This window comes from Narcine bancroftii, chromosome 8 (genome assembly GCF_036971445.1).
Source record: "Narcine bancroftii isolate sNarBan1 chromosome 8, sNarBan1.hap1, whole genome shotgun sequence".
NCBI classification, from domain to species: domain Eukaryota; kingdom Metazoa; phylum Chordata; class Chondrichthyes; order Torpediniformes; family Narcinidae; genus Narcine; species Narcine bancroftii.
Window position 1 is genome coordinate 118152057 of NC_091476.1, and position 12958 is coordinate 118165014.

The window sequence follows — 12958 nt, forward strand, 5'->3', positions numbered from 1 at the left end:
CCCGCCTCTGATTCCCCGCCTCTGATTCCCCGCCTCTGATTCCCCGCCTCTGATTCCCCGCCTCTGATTGCCCGCCTCTGATTCCCCGCCTCTGATTCCCCGCCTCTTATTCCCCGCCTATGTTTACCCGCCTCTGTTTACCCGCCTGTTTCCCCGCCTCAGATTCCCTGCCTCAGATTCCTTGCATCAGATTCCCTTCATCTGATTCCCTGCCTCTGATTCCCTGCCTCTGATTCCCCGCCTCTGATTCCCCACCTCTGATTCCCCACCTCTGATTCCCCCCTCTGATTCCCCGCCTCTGATTCCCCTCCTCTGATTCCCCGCCTCTGATTCCCCGCGTCTGATTCCCTGCCTCTCTTTCCCTTCCTCTATTTCCGTGCCTCGTTCTCTGCATCTCGTTTCCCACATCTCATTTCCCCCTTCTGATAACCCGCATCAGATTCCCTGCCACAGATTCCCTGCCTCAGTTTCCCTGCCTCAGATTCCCTGCATCAGATTCCCTGCATCAGATTCCCTTCATCTGATTCCCTGCCTCTGATTCCCCGCCTCTGATTCCCCACCTCTGAGACCCTGCCTCAGATTCCCTGCCTCTGATTCTCTGCGTCTGATTCCCTGCCCCTGATTCCCTGCATCTGATTGCCCGCCTCTGATTCTCCGCATCTGATTCCCCGCCTCAGATTCCCCGCCTCTGATTCCCCGCCTCTGATTCCTCTCCTCTGATTCCCCGCCTCTGATTCCCTGCCTCTGATAACCTGCCTCTGATTCCCTTCCTCTGATTCCCTGCCTCTGATTCCCTGCCTCTGAGTCCCCACTTCTGATTCCCCGCGTCCGATTCCGCACCCATGTTTCACCGCCTCTGTTGCACTGCTTCTGATTTCCCGGCTCAGATTCACCCGCTCTGATTCCGCACCTCTGATTCCACGCCTCTCTTTCTGTGTCTCTGATTCCCCGCCTCTGATTCCACGCCTCTGATTACCCGCCTCTGATACCCTGCCTCTCTTTCCCTGCCTCTTTTTCCGTGCCTCTTTCTCTGCATCTCGTTTCCCACATCTCATTTCCCCCTTCTGATAACCCGCATCGGATTCCCTGCCACAGATTCCCTGCCTCAGATTCCCTGCCTCAGATTCCCTGCATCAGATTCCCTTCATCTGATTCCCTGCCTCTGATTCCCCGCCTCTGATTCCCTGCCTCTGATTCCCCGCCTCTGTTTACCCGCCTGCTTCCCCGCCTCTGATTCACCACCTCATATTCGCCGCCTCAGATTCCCTGCCCCTGATTCCCTGCCTCTGATTCCCTGCCTCAGATTCCCTGCATCTGATTGCCCGCCTCTGATTCCCTGCCTCTGATTCCCCGCCTCTGATTCCCCGCCTCTGATTCCCCGCCTCTGATTCCCTACCTCTGATTCCCCACTTCTGATTCCCCGCCTCTGATTCCCCGCCTCTGATTCCATGCCTCTGATTCCCCGCCTCCGATTCCCCGCCTCTGATTCCACGCCTCTGATACCCCGCCTCTGATTCCCCGCATCTAATTCCCCGCCTCCGATTCCCCGCCTATGATTTCCCGGCTCTGATTCCCCGCCTCTGATTCCCCGACTCTGATTCTCCGCCTCTGATTCCCCACCTATGTTTACCCACCTCTGTTTACCCGCCTGTTTTCCCGACTCTGATTCCCCACAACAGATTCCCTGCATCAGATTCCCTGCCTCTGATTCCCTGCCTCTGATTCCCTGCCTCTGATTCACTGCATCTGATTGCCTGCCTCTGATTCCCCGCCTCTGATTCCCCGCCTCTGATTCCCCACCTCTGATTCCCCACTTCTGATTCTCCGCCTCTGATTCCCCGCATCTGATTCCCCGCCTCTGATTCACCGCCTCTGATTCCCCGCCTCTGAGTCCCCGCCTCTGATTCCCCACTTCTGATTGCCCGCCTCTGATTCCCTGCCTATGATTTCCCGCCTCTGATTCCCCACATCTGATTCCCCACTTCTGATTCCCCGCCTCTGATTCCCCGCCTCTGATTCCACGCCTCTGATTCCCCACCTCTGATTCCCCGCCTCTGATTCCCTGCCTCTGATTCCCCTCCTCTGATACCCCGCCTCTGATTCCCCACCTCTGATTCCCCGCATCTGATTCCCCGCCTCTGATTCCCCGCCTCTTATTCCCCGCCTCTGATTCCCCGCCTCTGATTCCCCGCCTCTGATTCCACGCCTCTGATACCCCGCCTCTGATTCCCCGCATCTGATTCCCCGCCTCAGATTCCCCGCCTATGATTTCCCGCCTCTGATTCCCCGCCTCTGATTCCCCGACTCTGATTCTCCGCCTCTGATTCCCCACCTATGTTTACCCGCCGCTGTTTACCCGCCTGTATTCCCGCCTCTGATTCCCCACCACAGATTCCCTGCATCAGATTCCCTGCCTCTGATTCCCTGCATCTGATTCCCTGCCTCTGATTCACTGCATCCGATTGCCCGCCTCTTATTCCCCGCCTCTGATTCCCCGCCTCTGATTCCCCACCTCTGATTCCCCACTTCTGATTCCCCGCCTCTGATTCCCCTCCTCTGATTCCCCGCCTCTGATTCACCGCCTCTGATTCCCCGCCTCTGAGACCCCGCCTCTGATTCCCCACTTCTGATTGACCGCCTCTGATTCCCTGCCTATGATTCCCCGCCTCTGATTCCCCACATCTGATTCCCCACTGCTGATTCCCCGCCTCTGATTCCCCGCCTCTGATTCCACGCCTCTGATTCCCCACCTCTGATTCCCCGCCTCTGATTCCCTGCCTCTGATTCCCCTCCTCTGATACCCCGCCTCTGATTCCCCGCCTCTGATTCCCCGCATCTGATTCCCCGCCTCTGATTCCCCGCCTCTTATTCCCCGCCTCTGATTCCCCACCTCTGATTCCCCGCCTCTGATTCCCCGCCTCTGATTCTCCGCCTATGTTTACCCGCCTCTGTTTACCCGCCAGTTTCCCCGCCTCTCATTCCCCACCTCAGATTGCCTACCTCAGATTCCCTGCCTCTGATTCCCTGCCTCTGATTCCCTGCCTCTGATTCACTGCATCTGATTGCCCGCCTCTGATTCTCCGCCTCTGATTCCCCGCCTCTGATTCCCCACCTATGATTCCCCGCTTCTGATTCCCCGCCTCTGATTCCCCGCCTCTGATTCCCCGCCTCTCATTCCCCGCCTCTGATTCCCCACCTCTGATTCACTGCCTCCCTTTCCGCTCAACTTTCCTGGCCTACGTTTCCCCACATATCTTTCCCCGCCTCTGTTACCCCGCCTCTGATTCCCCGCCTCTGATTCCCCGCCTCTGATGACCCGCATCTGATACCCCGCCTCTGATTCCCTGCCTCTGATACCCTGCCTCAGATTCCCTGCCTCTGATTCCCCGCCTCTGATTCCCCGCCTCTGATTCCCTGCCTCTGATACCCTGCCTCAGATTCCCTGCCTCTGATTCCCCACTTCTGATTCCCCGCCTCTGATTCCACGCCTCTGATTCCACGCCTCTGATTCCCCGCCTCTGATTGCCCACCTCTGATTCCCCGCCTCTGATACCCCGCCTCTGATTCCCCGCCTCTGATTCCCTGCATCTGATTCCCCGCCTCAGATTCCCCGCCTCTGATTCCCCGCCTCTGATTCCCCGTCTCTGATTCCATGACTCTGATTCCCCGCCTCTGATTCCCCGCCTATGTTTACACGCCTCTGTTTACCCGCCTGTTTTCCCGCCTCTGATTCCCCACCACAGATTCCCTGCCTCAGATTCCCTGCCCCTGATTCCCTGCCTCTGATTCCCTGCCTCTGATTCCCTGCATCTGATTGCCCGCCTCTGATTCCCCGCCTCTGATTCCCCGCCTCTGATTCCCCACCGCTGATTCCCCACTTCTGATTCCCCGCCTCTGATTCCCTGCCTCTGATTCCCCGCCTCTGATTCACCGCCTCTGATTCCCCGCCTCTGATTCCCCGCCTCTGATTCCCCACTTCTGATTGCCCGCCTCTGATTCCCTGCCTCTGATTTCCCACCTCTGATTCCCCACCTCTGATTCCCCACTTCTGATTCCCCGCCTCTGATTCCCCGCCTCTGATTCCACGCCTCTGATTCCACGCCTCTGATTCCCCGCCTCTGATTCCCCGCCTCTGATTCCCCTCCTCTGATACCCCGACTCTGATTCCCCGCCTCTGATTCCCCGCATCTGATTCCCCGCCTCTGATTCCCCTCCTCTGATTCCCCGCCTCTGATTCCCCGCCTCTGATTCCCCGCCTCTGATTCCCCGCCTCTGATTCCCCGCCTCTGATTCCCCGCCTGTGTTTACCTGCCTCAGTTTACACGCCTGTTTCCCCGCCTCTGATTCCCCACCTCAGATTCCCTACCTCAGATTCCCTGCCTCTGATTCCCTGCCTCTGATTCCCTGCCTCTGATTCCATGCATCTGATTGCCCGCCTCTGATTCTCCGCCTCTGATTCCCCGCTTCTGATTCCCCACCTCAGATTCCCCGCTTCTGATTCCCCGCCTCTGATTCCCCGCCTCTGATTCCCCGCCTCTGATTCCCCGCCTCTGATTCCCCACCTCTGATTCACTGCCGCCCTTTCCGCTCAACTTTCCTGGCCTACGTTTCCCCACATATCTTTCCCCGCCTCTGATACCCCGCCTCTGACTCCCCGCCTCTGATTCCCCGCCTCTGATGACCCGCATCTGATACCCCGCCTCTGATTCCCCGCCTCTGATTCCACGCCTCTGATTCCCCACCTCTGATTCCCCGCCTCTGATTCCCTGCCTCTGATTCCCCTCCTCTGATACCCCGCCTCTGATTCCCCGCCTCTGATTCCCCGCATCTGATTCCCCGCCTCTGATTCCCCGCCTCTGATTCCCCGCCTCTGATTCCCCACCTCTGATTCTCTGCCGCCCTTTCCGCTCAACTTTCCTGGCCTATGTTTCCCCACATACCTTTCCCCGCCTCTGATACCCCGCCTCTGACTTCCCGCCTCTGATTCCCAGCCTCTGATGACCCGCATCTGATACCCCGCCTCTGATTCCCCGCCTCTGATACCCTGCCTCTGATAACTTTTTACTGATTCCCTGCCTCAGATTCCCTGCCTCCGATTCCCTGCCTCAGATTCCCTGCCTCAGATTCCCTGCATCAGATTCCCTTCATCTGATTCCCTGCCTCTGATTCCCCGCCTCTGATTCCCCGCCTCTGATTCCCCGCCTCTGATTCCCCACCTCTGTCTCTACGCCTCTCTTTTGCCTGCACTCTTTCCCCTCCACTCTTTCCGTGCCTCTCTTTCCCTCCCTCAATTTCAACAACTCTGTTTGATCTGTTCCGTGTACCTCATTTTCAACATACAAGTTCCAACCACTATGTTTCGCCCATCTCTTTCGCCGCCTCTATTTATGCACCTATGTTTACCCGCTTCTGTTTACCCGCCTGTTTCCCCACATCTCTTTTCCCACCTCTGATTCCACGCCTCTGATTCCTCGCCTCTCATTCCCCGCATCTGTTTCCCCGCCTCTGATTCACCGCCTCCCTTTCCGCGCAACTTTCCTGGCCTACGTTTACCCACATCTCTTTCCCCACCTCTGATTCCACGCCTCTGATTCGCCGCCTCTGATTGCCCGCCTCTGATTTCCTGCATCTGATTCCCCGCCTCTGATTCCCCGCCTCTGATTCCCCGCCTCTGATTCCCTGCCTCTGATTCCCCGCCTCTGATTCCCCGCATCTGATTCCCTGCCTATCTTTCCCTGCCTCTATTTCCGTGCCTCTTTCTCTGCATCTCGTTTCCCACATCTCATTTCCCCCTTCAGATAACCCGCATCAGTTTCCCTGCCACAGATTCCCTGCCTCAGATTCCCTGCCTCAGATTCCCTGCATCAGATTCCCTTCATCTGATTCCCTGCCTCTGATTCCCCGCGGCTGATTCCCCACCTCTGATTCCCTGCCTCTGATTCCCTGCCTCTGATTCACTGCCTCTGATTCCCTGCATCTGATTGCCCGCCTCTGATTCCCCGCCTCTGATTCCCCGCCTCTGATTCCCCGCCTCTGATTCCCCGCCTCTGATTCCCCGCCTCTGTTTACCCACCTGTTTCCCCGCCTCTGATTCCCCACCTCAGATTCCCTGCCTCAGATTCCCTGCCTCTGATTCCCTGCCTCTGATTCCCTTCCTCTGATTCCCTGCATCTGATTGCCCGCCTCTGATTCTCCGCCTCTGATTCCCCGCCTCTGATTCCCCACCTCTGATTCCCCGCTTCTGATTCCCCGCCTCTGATTCCCCGCCTCTGATTCCCCGCCTCTGATTCCCCTCCTCTGATTCCCCACCTCTGATTCACTGCCTCCCTTTCCGCTCAACTTTCCTGGCCTACGTTTCCCCACATATCTTTCCCCGCCTCTGATTCCCCGCCTCTGATTCCACGCCTCTGATTCCCCGCCTCTGATTCCCCACCTCTGATTCCCCACCTCTAATTCCCCGCCTCTGATTCCCCTCCTCTGATACCCCGCCTCTTATTCCCCACCTCTGATTCCCCGCATCTGATTCCCCGCATCTGATTCCCCGCCTCTGATTCCCCGCCTCTGATTCCCCGCCTCTGATTCCCCGCCTCTGATTCCCCGCCTCTGATTCCCCGCCTCTTATTCCCCGCCTATGTTTACCCGCCTCTGTTTACCCGCCTGTTTCCCCGCCTCAGATTCCCTGCCTCAGATTCCTTGCATCAGATTCCCTTCATCTGATTCCCTGCCTCTGATTCCCTGCCTCTGATACCCCGCCTCTGATTCCCCGCCTCTGATTCCCCACCTCTGATTCCCCCCTCTGATTCCCCGCCTCTGATTCCCCTCCTCTGATTCCCCGCCTCTGATTCCCCGCGTCTGATTCCCTGCCTCTCTTTCCCTTCCTCTATTTCCGTGCCTCTTTCTCTGCATCTCGTTTCCCACATCTCATTTCCCCCTTCTGATAACCCGCATCAGATTCCCTGCCACAGATTCCCTGCCTCAGTTTCCCTGCCTCAGATTCCCTGCATCAGATTCCCTGCATCAGATTCCCTTCATCTGATTCCCTGCCTCTGATTCCCCGCCTCTGATTCCCCGCCTCTGATTCCCCACCTCTGAGACCCTGCCTCAGATTCCCTGCCTCTGATTCTCTGCGTCTGATTCCCTGCCCCTGATTCCCTGCATCTGATTGCCCGCCTCTGATTCTCCGCATCTGATTCCCCGCCTCTGATTCCCCACCTCTGATTCCCCACTTCTGATTCCCCGCCTCTGATTCCCCGCCTCTGATAACCTGCCTCTGATTCCCTGCCTCTGATTCCCTGCCTCTGAGTCCCCACCTCTGATTCCCCGCGTCCGATTCCGCACCCTTGTTTCACCGCCTCTGTTGCTCTGCTTTTGATTTCCCGGCTCAGATTCACCGGCTCTGATTCCGCACCTCTGATTCCACGCCTCTCTTTCTGTGTCTCTGAATCCCCGCCTCTGATTCCACGCCTCTGATTACCCGCCTCTGATACCCTGCCTCTCTTTCCCTGCTTCTATTTCCGTGCCTCTTTCTCTGCATCTCGTTTCCCACATCTCATTTCCCCCTTCTGATAACCAGCATCAGATTCCCTGCCACAGATTCCCTGCTCAGATTCCCTGCCTCAGATTCCCTGCATCAGATTCCCTTCATCTGATTCCCTGCCTCTGATTCCCCGCGGCTGATTCCCTGCCTCTGATTCCCCGCCTCTGTTTACCCGCCTGTTTCCCCACCTCTGATTCACCACCTCATATTCGCCGCCTCAGATTCCCTGCCTCTGATTCCCTGCCTCTGATTCCCTGCCTCTGATTCCCTGCATCTGATTTCCCGCCTCTGATTCCCTGCCTCTGATTCCCCGCCTCTGATTCCCCGACTCTGATTCCCCGCCTCTGATTCCCCACCTCTGATTCCCCACTTCTGATTCCCCGCCTCTGATTCCACGCCTCTGATTCCACGCCTCTGATTCACCGCCTCTGATTGCCCACCTCTGATTCCCCGCCTCTGATACCCCGCCTCTGATTCCCCGCCTCTGATTCCCTGCATCTGATTCCCCGCCTCAGATTCCCCGCCTCTGATTCCCCGCCTCTGATTCCCCGTCTCTGATTCCCTGACTCTGATTCCCCGCCTCTGATTCCCCGCCTATGTTTACACGCCTCTGTTTACCCGCCTGTTTTCCCGCCTCTGATTCCCCACCACAGATTCCCTGCCTCAGATTCCCTGCCCCTGATTCCCTGCCTCTGATTCCCTGCCTCTGATTCCCTGCATTTGATTGCCCGCCTCTGATTCCCCGCCTCTGATTCCCCGCCTCTGATTCCCCACCGCTGATTCCCCACTTCTGATTCCCCGCCTCTGATTCCCTGCCTCTGATTCCCCGCCTCTGATTCACCGCCTCTGATTCCCCGCCTCTGATTCCCCGCCTCTGATTCCCCACTTCTGATTGCCCGCCTCTGATTCCCTGCCTCTGATTTCCCACCTCTGATTCCCCACCTCTGATTCCCCACTTCTGATTCCCCGCGTCTGATTCACCGCCTCTGATTCCCCGCCTCTGATTCCCCGCCTCTGATTCCCCTCCTCTGATTTCCCGCCTCTGATTCCCCGCCTCTGATTCCCCGACTCTGATTCTCCGCCTCTGATTCCCCACCTATGTTTACCCGCCGCTGTTTACCCGCCTGTATTCCCGCCTCTGATTCCCCACCACAGATTCCCTGCATCAGATTCCCTGCCTCTGATTCCCTGCATCTGATTCCCTGCCTCTGATTCACTGCATCCGATTGCCCGCCTCTTATTCCCCGCCTCTGATTCCCCGCCTCTGATTCCCCACCTCTGATTCCCCACTTCTGATTCCCCGCCTCTGATTCCCCTCCTCTGATTCCCCGCCTCTGATTCACCGCCTCTGATTCCCCGCCTCTGAGACCCCGCCTCTGATTCCCCACTTCTGATTGACCGCCTCTGATTCCCTGCCTATGATTCCCCGCCTCTGATTCCCCACATCTGATTCCCCACTGCTGATTCCCCGCCTCTGATTCCCCGCCTCTGATTCCACGCCTCTGATTCCCCACCTCTGATTCCCCGCCTCTGATTCCCTGCCTCTGATTCCCCTCCTCTGATACCCCGCCTCTGATTCCCCGCCTCTGATTCCCCGCATCTGATTCCCCGCCTCTGATTCCCCGCCTCTTATTCCCCGCCTCTGATTCCCCACCTCTGATTCCCCGCCTCTGATTCCCCGCCTCTGATTCTCCGCCTATGTTTACCCGCCTCTGTTTACCCGCCAGTTTCCCCGCCTCTCATTCCCCACCTCAGATTGCCTACCTCAGATTCCCTGCCTCTGATTCCCTGCCTCTGATTCCCTGCCTCTGATTCACTGCATCTGATTGCCCGCCTCTGATTCTCCGCCTCTGATTCCCCGCCTCTGATTCCCCACCTATGATTCCCCGCTTCTGATTCCCCGCCTCTGATTCCCCGCCTCTGATTCCCCGCCTCTCATTCCCCGCCTCTGATTCCCCACCTCTGATTCACTGCCTCCCTTTCCGCTCAACTTTCCTGGCCTACGTTTCCCCACATATCTTTCCCCGCCTCTGATACCCCGCCTCTGATTCCCCGCCTCTGATTCCCCGCCTCTGATGACCCGCATCTGATACCCCGCCTCTGATTCCCTGCCTCTGATACCCTGCCTCAGATTCCCTGCCTCTGATTCCCCGCCTCTGATTCCCCGCCTCTGATTCCCTGCCTCTGATACCCTGCCTCAGATTCCCTGCCTCTGATTCCCCACTTCTGATTCCCCGCCTCTGATTCCACGCCTCTGATTCCACGCCTCTGATTCCCCGCCTCTGATTGCCCACCTCTGATTCCCCGCCTCTGATACCCCGCCTCTGATTCCCCGCCTCTGATTCCCTGCATCTGATTCCCCGCCTCAGATTCCCCGCCTCTGATTCCCCGCCTCTGATTCCCCGTCTCTGATTCCATGACTCTGATTCCCCGCCTCTGATTCCCCGCCTATGTTTACACGCCTCTGTTTACCCGCCTGTTTTCCCGCCTCTGATTCCCCACCACAGATTCCCTGCCTCAGATTCCCTGCCCCTGATTCCCTGCCTCTGATTCCCTGCCTCTGATTCCCTGCATCTGATTGCCCGCCTCTGATTCCCCGCCTCTGATTCCCCGCCTCTGATTCCCCACCGCTGATTCCCCACTTCTGATTCCCCGCCTCTGATTCCCTGCCTCTGATTCCCCGCCTCTGATTCACCGCCTCTGATTCCCCGCCTCTGATTCCCCGCCTCTGATTCCCCACTTCTGATTGCCCGCCTCTGATTCCCTGCCTCTGATTTCCCACCTCTGATTCCCCACCTCTGATTCCCCACTTCTGATTCCCCGCCTCTGATTCCCCGCCTCTGATTCCACGCCTCTGATTCCACGCCTCTGATTCCCCGCCTCTGATTCCCCGCCTCTGATTCCCCTCCTCTGATACCCTGACTCTGATTCCCCGCCTCTGATTCCCCGCATCTGATTCCCCGCCTCTGATTCCCCTCCTCTGATTCCCCGCCTCTGATTCCCCGCCTCTGATTCCCCGCCTCTGATTCCCCGCCTCTGATTCCCCGCCTCTGATTCCCCGCCTGTGTTTACCTGCCTCAGTTTACACGCCTGTTTCCCCGCCTCTGATTCCCCACCTCAGATTCCCTACCTCAGATTCCCTGCCTCTGATTCCCTGCCTCTGATTCCCTGCCTCTGATTCCCTGCATCTGATTGCCCGCCTCTGATTCTCCGCCTCTGATTCCCCGCTTCTGATTCCCCACCTCAGATTCCCCGCTTCTGATTCCCCGCCTCTGATTCCCCGCCTCTGATTCCCCGCCTCTGATTCCCCGCCTCTGATTCCCCACCTCTGATTCACTGCCGCCCTTTCCGCTCAACTTTCCTGGCCTACGTTTCCCCACATATCTTTCCCCGCCTCTGATACCCCGCCTCTGACTCCCCGCCTCTGATTCCCCGCCTCTGATGACCCGCATCTGATACCCCGCCTCTGATTCCCCGCCTCTGATTCCACGCCTCTGATTCCCCACCTCTGATTCCCCGCCTCTGATTCCCTGCCTCTGATTCCCCTCCTCTGATACCCCGCCTCTGATTCCCCGCCTCTGATTCCCCGCATCTGATTCCCCGCCTCTGATTCCCCGCCTCTGATTCCCCGCCTCTGATTCCCCACCTCTGATTCTCTGCCGCCCTTTCCGCTCAACTTTCCTGGCCTATGTTTCCCCACATACCTTTCCCCGCCTCTGATACCCCGCCTCTGACTTCCCGCCTCTGATTCCCAGCCTCTGATGACCCGCATCTGATACCCCGCCTCTGATTCCCCGCCTCTGATACCCTGCCTCTGATAACTTTTTACTGATTCCCTGCCTCAGATTCCCTGCCTCCGATTCCCTGCCTCAGATTCCCTGCCTCAGATTCCCTGCATCAGATTCCCTTCATCTGATTCCCTGCCTCTGATTCCCCGCCTCTGATTCCCCGCCTCTGATTCCCCGCCTCTGATTCCCCACCTCTGTCTCTACGCCTCTCTTTTGCCTGCACTCTTTCCCCTCCACTCTTTCCGTGCCTCTCTTTCCCTCCCTCAATTTCAACAACTCTGTTTGATCTGTTCCGTGTACCTCATTTTCAACATACAAGTTCCAACCACTATGTTTCGCCCATCTCTTTCGCCGCCTCTATTTATGCACCTATGTTTACCCGCTTCTGTTTACCCGCCTGTTTCCCCACATCTCTTTTCCCACCTCTGATTCCACGCCTCTGATTCCTCGCCTCTCATTCCCCGCATCTGTTTCCCCGCCTCTGATTCACCGCCTCCCTTTCCGCGCAACTTTCCTGGCCTACGTTTACCCACATCTCTTTCCCCACCTCTGATTCCACGCCTCTGATTCGCCGCCTCTGATTGCCCGCCTCTGATTTCCTGCATCTGATTCCCCGCCTCTGATTCCCCGCCTCTGATTCCCCGCCTCTGATTCCCTGCCTCTGATTCCCCGCCTCTGATTCCCCGCATCTGATTCCCTGCCTATCTTTCCCTGCCTCTATTTCCGTGCCTCTTTCTCTGCATCTCGTTTCCCACATCTCATTTCCCCCTTCAGATAACCCGCATCAGTTTCCCTGCCACAGATTCCCTGCCTCAGATTCCCTGCCTCAGATTCCCTGCATCAGATTCCCTTCATCTGATTCCCTGCCTCTGATTCCCCGCGGCTGATTCCCCACCTCTGATTCCCTGCCTCTGATTCCCTGCCTCTGATTCACTGCCTCTGATTCCCTGCATCTGATTGCCCGCCTCTGATTCCCCGCCTCTGATTCCCCGCCTCTGATTCCCCGCCTCTGATTCCCCGCCTCTGATTCCCCGCCTCTGTTTACCCACCTGTTTCCCCGCCTCTGATTCCCCACCTCAGATTCCCTGCCTCAGATTCCCTGCCTCTGATTCCCTGCCTCTGATTCCCTTCCTCTGATTCCCTGCATCTGATTGCCCGCCTCTGATTCTCCGCCTCTGATTCCCCGCCTCTGATTCCCCACCTCTGATTCCCCGCTTCTGATTCCCCGCCTCTGATTCCCCGCCTCTGATTCCCCGCCTCTGATTCCCCTCCTCTGATTCCCCACCTCTGATTCACTGCCTCCCTTTCCGCTCAACTTTCCTGGCCTACGTTTCCCCACATATCTTTCCCCGCCTCTGATTCCCCGCCTCTGATTCCACGCCTCTGATTCCCCGCCTCTGATTCCCCACCTCTGATTCCCCACCTCTAATTCCCCGCCTCTGATTCCCCTCCTCTGATACCCCGCCTCTTATTCCCCACCTCTGATTCCCCGCATCTGATTCCCCGCATCTGATTCCCCGCCTCTGATTCCCCGCCTCTGATTCCCCGCCTCTGATTCCCCGCCTCTGATTCCCCGCCTCTGATTCCCCGCCTCTTATTCCCCGCCTATGTTTACCCGCCTCTGTTTACCCGC